Source organism: Kogia breviceps, chromosome 6 (genome assembly GCF_026419965.1).
Source record: "Kogia breviceps isolate mKogBre1 chromosome 6, mKogBre1 haplotype 1, whole genome shotgun sequence".
NCBI classification, from domain to species: domain Eukaryota; kingdom Metazoa; phylum Chordata; class Mammalia; order Artiodactyla; family Physeteridae; genus Kogia; species Kogia breviceps.
In genome coordinates this window covers 115,332,675-115,341,989 of record NC_081315.1, presented here as the reverse complement: position 1 = coordinate 115,341,989, position 9,315 = coordinate 115,332,675, and the positions used below count along the sequence as shown (strand labels likewise).

Sequence of the window (9,315 nt, the reverse complement as noted above, 5' to 3'; positions counted from 1 at the left end):
CATCACTTCTTTGAACATCTTGCTATTTTGTAAAAGACTCAGTTTAAGATTCCACTGAGCTTATACTCTGTTCTATTTCCCTTATACCAAAACATTATCTCTATTTAGATAATACACAGAATTACTAAACATGATACAAATGTGTTAATCAGCCTTTGACTGCATATATTCAAAGAAGGTCCAGTCATCTGTCAGGGAAATGGAAATACAAACTGAACCAAATGACTGCCAACGTCACTGGGTTGGGGGCCGGAGGAGTGAAGGTGGAGATCTGCCCAAACCATGTCCAATATGCTTTGACTTGACACCTGTGCTTTACTTGTGGGCCAAGTTCTTTTATGTATTCTTTTAAAATATTACTACAGTTTTTTGTTTCTTTGCCTAGTGTGGCCTAGAGAATTGAACAGCTTCTGGAAGAATGGTGATTTCTTGTATTATAAACAGTGCTTCACAGATGCCTGCCTTCACTCCCTCCCTCCATTCATTCATTCATTATGTTTGGCTCCTTAAATAGGAAAGTAAGGCCAACTGCAAATTCAGATTTTGTTTTCTTAAAAACCCTGGGTTGGATGAGTAATTTTCACCAGAATATGAAATGCTTACTCTTGAGAAGCATTTCTTTCCTTGAAGAAAAGCAAAAACTTGAAGAACCAGGGTCAGGTAATACAAGACTGTGTATAATGACCACAATTTGCTAGTCTTAAAAAAAGTCACAACTTCAAAAATATCTTAAGCTGGAAAGCTCTGTATTGCTTATTGGATTTATATAATTATTAAAGGTTGTAAAGTATTTGAAATCACTTTTTAAGAGAAGTGCCTGACTCTGTTAGATGGTCTTGGTCCTCCTGTGTCCCACAAGATTGACCAACATCAACTGCAGTCGGTGGGCTCCCTAAATCTCTAGTTCCTTTCTGGGTTTGGCCATAGGGAGACACCTGAGGAAGGTATGCGAATGAGATTAGAAGGCTTATGTATCTCCTCTTGGCTCTTGCCCTGACGTGGCAGAGTCTGGTAGTGGCTGTATTCCTCAACCAAAAGCCACAGGCAGGGATGAGCATCCTTTTCCTAACTCCTCTCCAGGTTTCAGGAATGACTCCTTCAGGCATAGCGATGTTAGCTCATGCTGATCCTGGCCCTGAGCACATTAACATTCCCTGCTGCTTTTTCCTAACACTGCCCACACTATTATAAATAGTACTTCATCAATCTCTACTCAATGGCCTGTCTCTGTCTGCCATCTGCTTTCTTCCAGGACCCTGACTGACACCTGACCTAGGTCTGAATGTTAATCTGCTTTTCCTTTTCACTGTTCTCCCTCATAGTCTATGAAAGCCAAGATGTAACATCATAAAGATGGTGAATCATCAAGGCCAGGGCTTCATTTGGCTTCCAAGTTTGTTTACTGTTGTCTACTAACCACTTGTATCTAGCACACTGGCTTGTATACTGATTTTAGGAAAATGTGTATTATTTTGCTAGCATTTCGAAAATAGAAAGTTTTTTACATAAAGACCTGGACTTCTAGCATATTATACATAAATTTAATTTTTAAAAACTTTTTTCAGAATTCTCACTCCATCTACATGTGATACAGCTTGACTTTTTAATTAAACATACCTTTGTAAAATTTTATATTGTGGTATATTTGATTAACAATGTGTTAGTTTCAGGCATACAGCAAAGTGATTCAGTCATACATACACATGAATCTATTCTTTTTTAGGTTATTTTCCCATTTAGGTTATTACAAAATACTGAGCAGAGTTCCCTGTGCTCTACAGTAGGTCCTTGTTGGTTAGGGTTGTTTGCTTCCTCTTTCACTCTGTTACTCCCTGTTTCCAGGACAACCCACTGAATCACTAATGTTTTGTGAAGATGTGTCCAGCATTTATTCTTATCTGCTTAGCATCTGATATCTGTGCTCTTTTCAATATGACAGCTAACTTATCTGAAAACCTAATTGCTAATGGTATGTAAAAGGAGTATTCATTACTCATACGCTCATAAAAGGGTAGAGCTATGCCTTTACAAGTAATTTTTTGTGTAAAAACATTAAAGCAATAGTAGTATAAAATAAAAACAACATTATCCCCACCCACCGCCCTCCCCGCCAAAAAAATCTGGACTTATAGATTCTCCTGAAAAACAAAACAAAGCATAAACACCCTGAACTATAGGAAAATGCTGGGCCTGCATTTCTGCCTAGCAGCAGTTGATTAGAGCCTAGGGGAGCTGGAGTCTTACTCTTTTCAATTCCCACCACTCCCACATCTGCGTATCAGTTGCTATTTTTTTAATTGGGCTTGGGATCTTTTCTTGTTGTATATTTAGGAAAAAAATGAAATATCACACATTTCTCTGCTACAAATACTCCAGTCTCTCATTACCCTCAGAATAGCCTCTAAATCCAACATGGTCTGGCCTCTGCCTATCTTCTTGACCTTGTCTCCCATCTCTCTCTCCCCTTCTCGCACTCCACTCCAGCCAAGCTTATTTATTTTTGTTCCTATTCCTTGAACTCACCAAGGTTGTTCTCATCAAACCCACCATTCCTTCAGTCCTTTTGCCTAGTGTAGTTTCCATAGCCACACTCCCACCGGAAGTTCACATGGCTTGCTTCCTTAATTCATAGAGGTCCATTCAATGCTATCTCTTCAAAAAGGTCTTCTCTCTAGAACCTGAAGTATCCATTTTGAAAGGAGAATCTAGCGTGTATGCACACAACTCTAGTATGTTGTTCTTTCTTCTGGATCCTCTACCTACTTTGAAATATCTCCAGCACCACTATCTCTCAGGATCCTCCACCAACAAATCCATACACTGTAGCAGCAAGGAAACTAATACCGCATGACCTTTGCTTGGTCCAGACTGAATGTTGTTTCAGCCCTGGGATTAAGGGGTAGAAGAGTTACTGTGCAGTATTAAAACCAGATGGTGTTATTTTAATTAGAGTAATGGGGGTTCTTAATCAGGAAAAGTGTACTAACAAAGCCAGGATACATCATGACCATTAAAAAAATCGGCAAAGCCATTACTTTAGAATAGCCTTGAAATTTTTCTATAGAAATATCTGTTCCCATTAACATGTACTTGTGAGCCTTTTCCAAAATTCCTTCCATATTTTTAAAAATTTGTTGAATGAAGAGACAAAAACTATAAATGTCTAAAAGGCACAGAGAGTTCTGGTGCTTCATTTTTGTGGTGTGGGTGTGCATGTGTGTGTATTTTGTGTGTGCATAAGGTGTGTCTGCTCAGATATAAATAAAATAAAAGATAAATCCTCCCTTTGGAACCCTTAACCACAAAAGATTCCTAAGAGAAAACTGAAATTTAATTTGGGAGGGATGAATGGAATAGTATGGTCCCATAAGTGGTGCAATATACTTAGCTGTATTCCAGTCATTTTAATAACTCACACCCACTCTTTATCCTTTTCACTTGCCTGTGTTTTCGCACTTCTATGTATATCTCTAGAGACCTAAGCATTCTTTCCATGTTTCTGACACTTGTGCTTATATGTATTGGGGCTGATCCTCTCTCCTCCATTAGATTTTAAATTTATGGCGCACCAAGAACTTTATAACTCCCCACTCCACTTAGTAGTCCCACAGCTGAAGTCTTACCTCTTACATGAACTCTCCCTTAGACCCTTCTGATCTCTGGTGATCCTTTCCTTCTCCAAATTCATATTGCGTTTTTCATTGCATCACATCGCACAGCACTTTCTGTAATAACATTTATTGAGCACTTGTTATATGACACACACTCCTCTGTACTTTATATGCATTACTAAATTTAATTCTCACAATAACTCTATGTATCAGGAATGTTCTTTATGCCAGTTCGAAAAACCAGATTAAAATATTTGCTTAAGTCATACAGCCAATAAATGTTATCACCCACCAAGATTTCTGAATTTCGAAACATTCTTTTTAACCATTCCGCTTGATCATGTTACACTATCTCCAACATATAAAATGTCTATTCATAAATGAATTACATCTTATGCATTAGCTGAGTCTCAGCCAAATGTCATACTGTACTCAAACAGTCCCTATAGTGCCCAGGTCTATATTATGGGAAGCACTCAATAAATACATGCTAGCAAATTCAGAAGCTGTAGTTGGAAGTAAACAGTCCTAATGAGAGTCTCTACAGTTCTACATCAGCTCACCTAGCTGCATGTAGCCAAGTTTTTTAAATCTATGAGACTTCAGCATTTCTATTTTTGAGATCATCAGAATATTCCAAGCAAATGGATTTATGCTATGTAGTTGAGGTTATTATTTTTAGGATCTAAGGAAGGAAAGCTGAGATTATAAAACCTTCCATTCATCAACATGACCAGAAACAATATTCCTTTCTGGTGTAGAATGAGTTACAGTATAACCAGAAATACTTTACCGTAATTTATACTCTGGGGAGAAACAAAGATGATGAGAGAGAGGATAAAAAGGAACCACTATTCATTAAGCTTCTCTGTATCTTATTACCCAAATTTACCTTAAAACTGTATTTTAAAGCTATTTGAAGACATTAAAATTCTGTGTTTCTGTTGTATTTAGTTGAGAGGGTTCATGGCTTTCATCAGTTCCTCAAAGGAGCTTTGACCAATACCCTCAAAATAAGAGGCTAATAAGATCCACTGCTCTCCTGATGATTACAGTACATCATAAATAACCTGAAAGTTATTCATTTGCCCATGATCAGATAGAATAACTAATATTAAATTTCTGTGAATGACAATTTTCAGGTTTTAAAATAAGGAAAGTGAAAAGAAACAAAATTGTTCCTATTTTAGAACAGGACTCGTTCACACTCTTAAAAATGATTGAGGCCCCCAAAGTGCTTTTGTTTATGTGGAATGTATCTATGAATATTTACCACATTAGGAATTGAAACAAAACATTTAAAAATGCAAGCATATACAAGCACACATTCCATTAGTCTTAAAAGTAATGGTACCATCAGAATGATGATCATGTGGTCTTTGGAAAAAATTCCACCATGTGATCAAGAGAGAATAAGATAGAAAAGGCAAATAATGTTTTTGTTTTATTATGAAAATAATTTCACTTTGCAGTCCCTGAAGGATCTAAGGGACACTTAGGTGTACTCAGATGACATTTTGAGAACTACTGCTTTAGGGAAACTAAAATCTATAATTGGCACTATTTCCCCATTTCATTTGGGTTTTGCAAAGTGGAGATCCAAATCACTCATCTCTGGGAAATGGAGTGAACTTTATGTAAGTGTTAACATTATCCTCACTCTAACTGCATCCCTTAGTTTTTCTTGCCTTACTTTTATCACATATTTATTTCATCTTACTATACTGTGAACATACTTACAAATCCCCTTAAGTCTTTTCTGGGACAAGATAGTATTTAAAGAAACAAACGAAAAAGCAATAAATGGCCATAAAATGCTAAGATGGGGGCAGTAGTTTTTTTTTTTTTAAGTAATTATTCTGAAATTACTAACTGCAGTGTCCTGATACTATTAAAGAATCTGAAACTTTTAGCAAGTTAAAAAATTGTAAAATGGAATAATTTAAACCTAGAAGAAGTTTTGGTGTTTTAGTCGTCATCTTCTTAGAGAGGAGGAAAGTGAAGTAATGTTTTCTTTCAGCTTCCTCAACTCCTGAATATTTTTTAAAAGATTCCTTTAGTCCTTGAAAATAGAAATTACCTTGATAGAAACAGAAGGTGTTTTATCATATTTTTTATTGTTGATGGTGATGAACGTTGATAATTCTCTTACATAAATGAGCTGTGATGCCACTGATCTTCTGTGTGCTAAATCTATAATGGCTGATGTTAAATATGCTGGAGAAATGCGGGTCGTGAGTGGGAGCAGGGACAACGGAAGCAACCAGTGTCTGTGGCTGTGTATTGTTCATCATTGACAACGGAATACCACACCTTTCATATGCAACTGGTGGCCTTCCTTCCCTGCCAGTAGCCTATTGTTAAAGATAAATATTTGAAAACGGGAGACTTCTCCTATGAAACCATAAATCTGTGTTTGTGGTATTGTCTAATCTCTGTTGTGGGAATGGATCTGACATTACCATGTGAAAATTATGACTTCTTTCAACCCCAAACCAGAATGCAGACGATGATGAAGAAAAATTTCCTCTTCGTATTCAGGCAAATGTTACAATTGTGTATAATTCTGTTACCCATGTTGAGAAGCAAATGGACTGAGGGTTTACTATCCCTTAATTACAATTATCTTCCAGGAGAGGTCATGGTTTATGTGCTCAGTAAAGCAATGGAGCCCTTACTTCCTCTCTAGCTAATCCTGAGCTGGAGAATGCAAATGTCATCACTGTAATATTACAAGTCATGAAAAAGAAACAGAAAAGAGGATTTTCATCCAAAGGTTCAAATCAAGTCCATATTTCCTGGTCCCCAATCACATCCCCATGTTCTTTCATCAAACATTTCCAGTGTACATCACACCTTGCTGGAAATATCTTTTAAATTCCACTTGTCAGAGTGACATGATGCAAAAGTTGTGCTTTATGGTAGGAAAACAACCTGCCACCTACTTATCTGTATATCCCTCCTACAATCCCTGAAACACCCTCCAAGACAACAGTATTGCTTTCATTAACCTCCCTTCTTTTTTTTTTTTTTTTTAACATCTGAGCATATGTTGGAAGCAATGACATCATGCAGCAACCTTCCTCTCTCAAAGAGCATGCAACACCTTTCAGGCAAGATGCTCACAGTAAGCATTTACCATGCATCCTAACTCTTCCCTGTACAAGGGTAACCATCTCCACATCACCACAGAGACATTCACTTACAGAATGTCACTCTATGATCTGATGGTGCATCTGGGAATAGAAGCCAGAAGCCCTGGCTCTCTGTGAAGTGTTCCACCTAGAAAACATTAGGACTGTTTCTTCGAGGAAGAAAGCTCCCTCTGGGAGCAGGCCGATGATCTGGCTAATGGGAGGATGGCTGGGGCTTCCTCAGCCCCGAGTGAGTGCCCTTTCAGATACCTGCACAGTGGTTTCAGACAGGTGTGACCTTTGCTGAGTAACTATTTCTATCAACACAGAGATGATCCTGCTCCATGTTTGATAGTAATATGGAGGCAATTTTCTTATTTCAAAACAGAGAATTAAAGACTGGAGAACTGCCACTCTGTCTGGAAAATCCCAAACACATTCCTTGACGTATAAGACAAATCAAAACAGAATAAAACAAACGTACAAAAAACCCACTGTGAAACTTTATGAACATCAGGCAAAAAAACATTCACTTTTTCTTTTGAGGAATTAATAAATTTTTGTTGCTGTGAGTTGAATTAGGTATTTTGGGTAGCTGCTTTAGGTGATACTGTTAAAGCTTGAATATTCTGAATTTATTCAGACCTTGGAATCTAAGAGCTTCAGTATATCCCCCACTATGTCTTCTCTGTGCCCCTCAATCTACCAGCAGGGTTTAGCTTAGCATCATTCAGTTGAAATAAAAACATAATTAATTTTCCATCTGTATTTCCAGTTCAGAACAGGTCCTCAACGAATATTTGTTGACTATAATAATGAAAATTCTTGTCAAAACCCATGCCAGTGAAGGATGACTATTTCCCAGCTCATTTTTTTTGGGAGGGGAATGCATTTTTAGAGAGAAGGGGGTAATTCATGTGATACTGAAGAATAATTTGATAACATCTGCTGCAAAAATATTTTGAGATATATCATTACTCATGCAGGCATAGGTGCTGTATATTGAACTGAGTAAGTCCTTCAACATGATTTACTTTCCCATCCTGCATAGCTATTCTCCATTGACATAACTAGCCAAGGTAATGAAGCCACTGTGTTAAGTTTTAATGTTTCAAAAAGGCAGGACCCAAAGGAGGAGTCAGAAATCTTTCCTTATAAAAATGCAGCATGAGAGTTAGGTTTTAAAGTTACTTTTTATTCTTATTTGTAAAGTTTCCCTATAAACTAACCCTTCTTAAATAAGTCTTACAATTTTTCAACTTAAATAATTATAACCAAGGGGGTAGAGTCAAGATGGCATACTAGGAGGACATGGAACTCGCATCTCCTCACAACTAGGGCACCTACCAGGCACCGTGGGGGACCACGGATACCTAAGCGGATGGGAGGAACCCCCAGTGAGGGGTAGGGCATGGGGCATGAGGGGAGTGAAGAGGGAGGAAAAGCGGAGGCGGAACAGGACCAGTGCCCCCGAGGGGCAGCTGGTGGGGGAAGGGATGCCACTCCCGAAGGGGGAAACTGGGGAACCACTGGGAGGGCAGAGGATCAAAAGGGAGTGTGGCCAGGTTTCCCTTACCCACTTGGGCCCCCAGCAACCTACTGAGATGCCAGGCCTGATCCTCTGCCCAACGAGGATCCTCCAGCTGTGTGGGTCCTGAGGGAGTGGGAGGGAGGGAAGGGGAGGAGTAAAAGTAAAGGCCAGACCTCCGGGAGGGCATCCCTGAGGGGTGGCTGGGGGAGAGGAGGAGTTCCTATGCCCAGCAGGACCCACCCATGGTTAGGGGTCCTGTAGGGACAGGGGAGACCCTGGGGGAGATGGTGGGAGAGGGGTGCGAAGGAACAGAAGGGAACGGGGCCAGTGACTTCCCTGTCCACTTAGGCACCGGGGAGCCTGTTTGGCTCCCAGGCATCATTCTCTGCCCTCAGAGTCTCCCTCCTGCCACGCAAAACCCAAGCCCAGCCACTACACCCCCACCCGGGGCCCTACCTTTACACTCGGAGACCCCCTCCAACGAGCTGGGCCTAAGGACCACCCACACACCCTCACCCAGGGCCCTACATCCAAACTCTAGAACTGCACACTGCAGAGGCCCTCCTTTCGAAGTGCTGCCTCTCCCCTTCCAGGCAGGTCATAAGCAGATGCCCTGCCCCACGTTCAAATGTCACCCCCACCCAGCATAGGTCCCGCACCACCCTAAACCCCACCCCTGCCTAAGGTCCATGCCCTGTCTAAACTCCACACCCACAGCTTTTTCTTTTTCCTCTTCTCTTTTTTCCTCTTTTAGATTGAAGTTCTGTTTTACCTTGATTCACACTTGTTGACTCTTTAATATTTTTATTTAAAAAATAAAATAAATAAATCTAATAGATGTTTATTAGAATAAATTTTTACTTATTAGAGCTAATAAATCTTTATTTTTCTATTTTTATTTTATTGTTTATAATTTGTTAGTGATCTCTCCTTTTGGCTTGTTACCCCTACTCCCATTTTTTTCTTTTTTCTGTTGTGGTTTTATTTTGCCTTGTTGCAGTTGTTTCAATTATAGTTTTATTTTTCCTAATATGTTTTT

General features: G+C 39.2%; 1 long non-coding RNA gene across 1 annotated transcript in view; it reads right to left on the bottom strand.

The window, feature by feature from the left end:
• The window catches only part of LOC136794397 (uncharacterized), a 304,826-nt gene that overhangs the window by 64,004 nt on the left and 231,507 nt on the right, over nt 1-9,315 (bottom strand). Inside the window, exon 3 of the long non-coding RNA XR_010841129.1 lies at nt 3,624-3,725. This is a non-coding gene — a long non-coding RNA (uncharacterized lncRNA). The remainder of the gene's footprint in view (nt 1-3,623; nt 3,726-9,315) is intronic.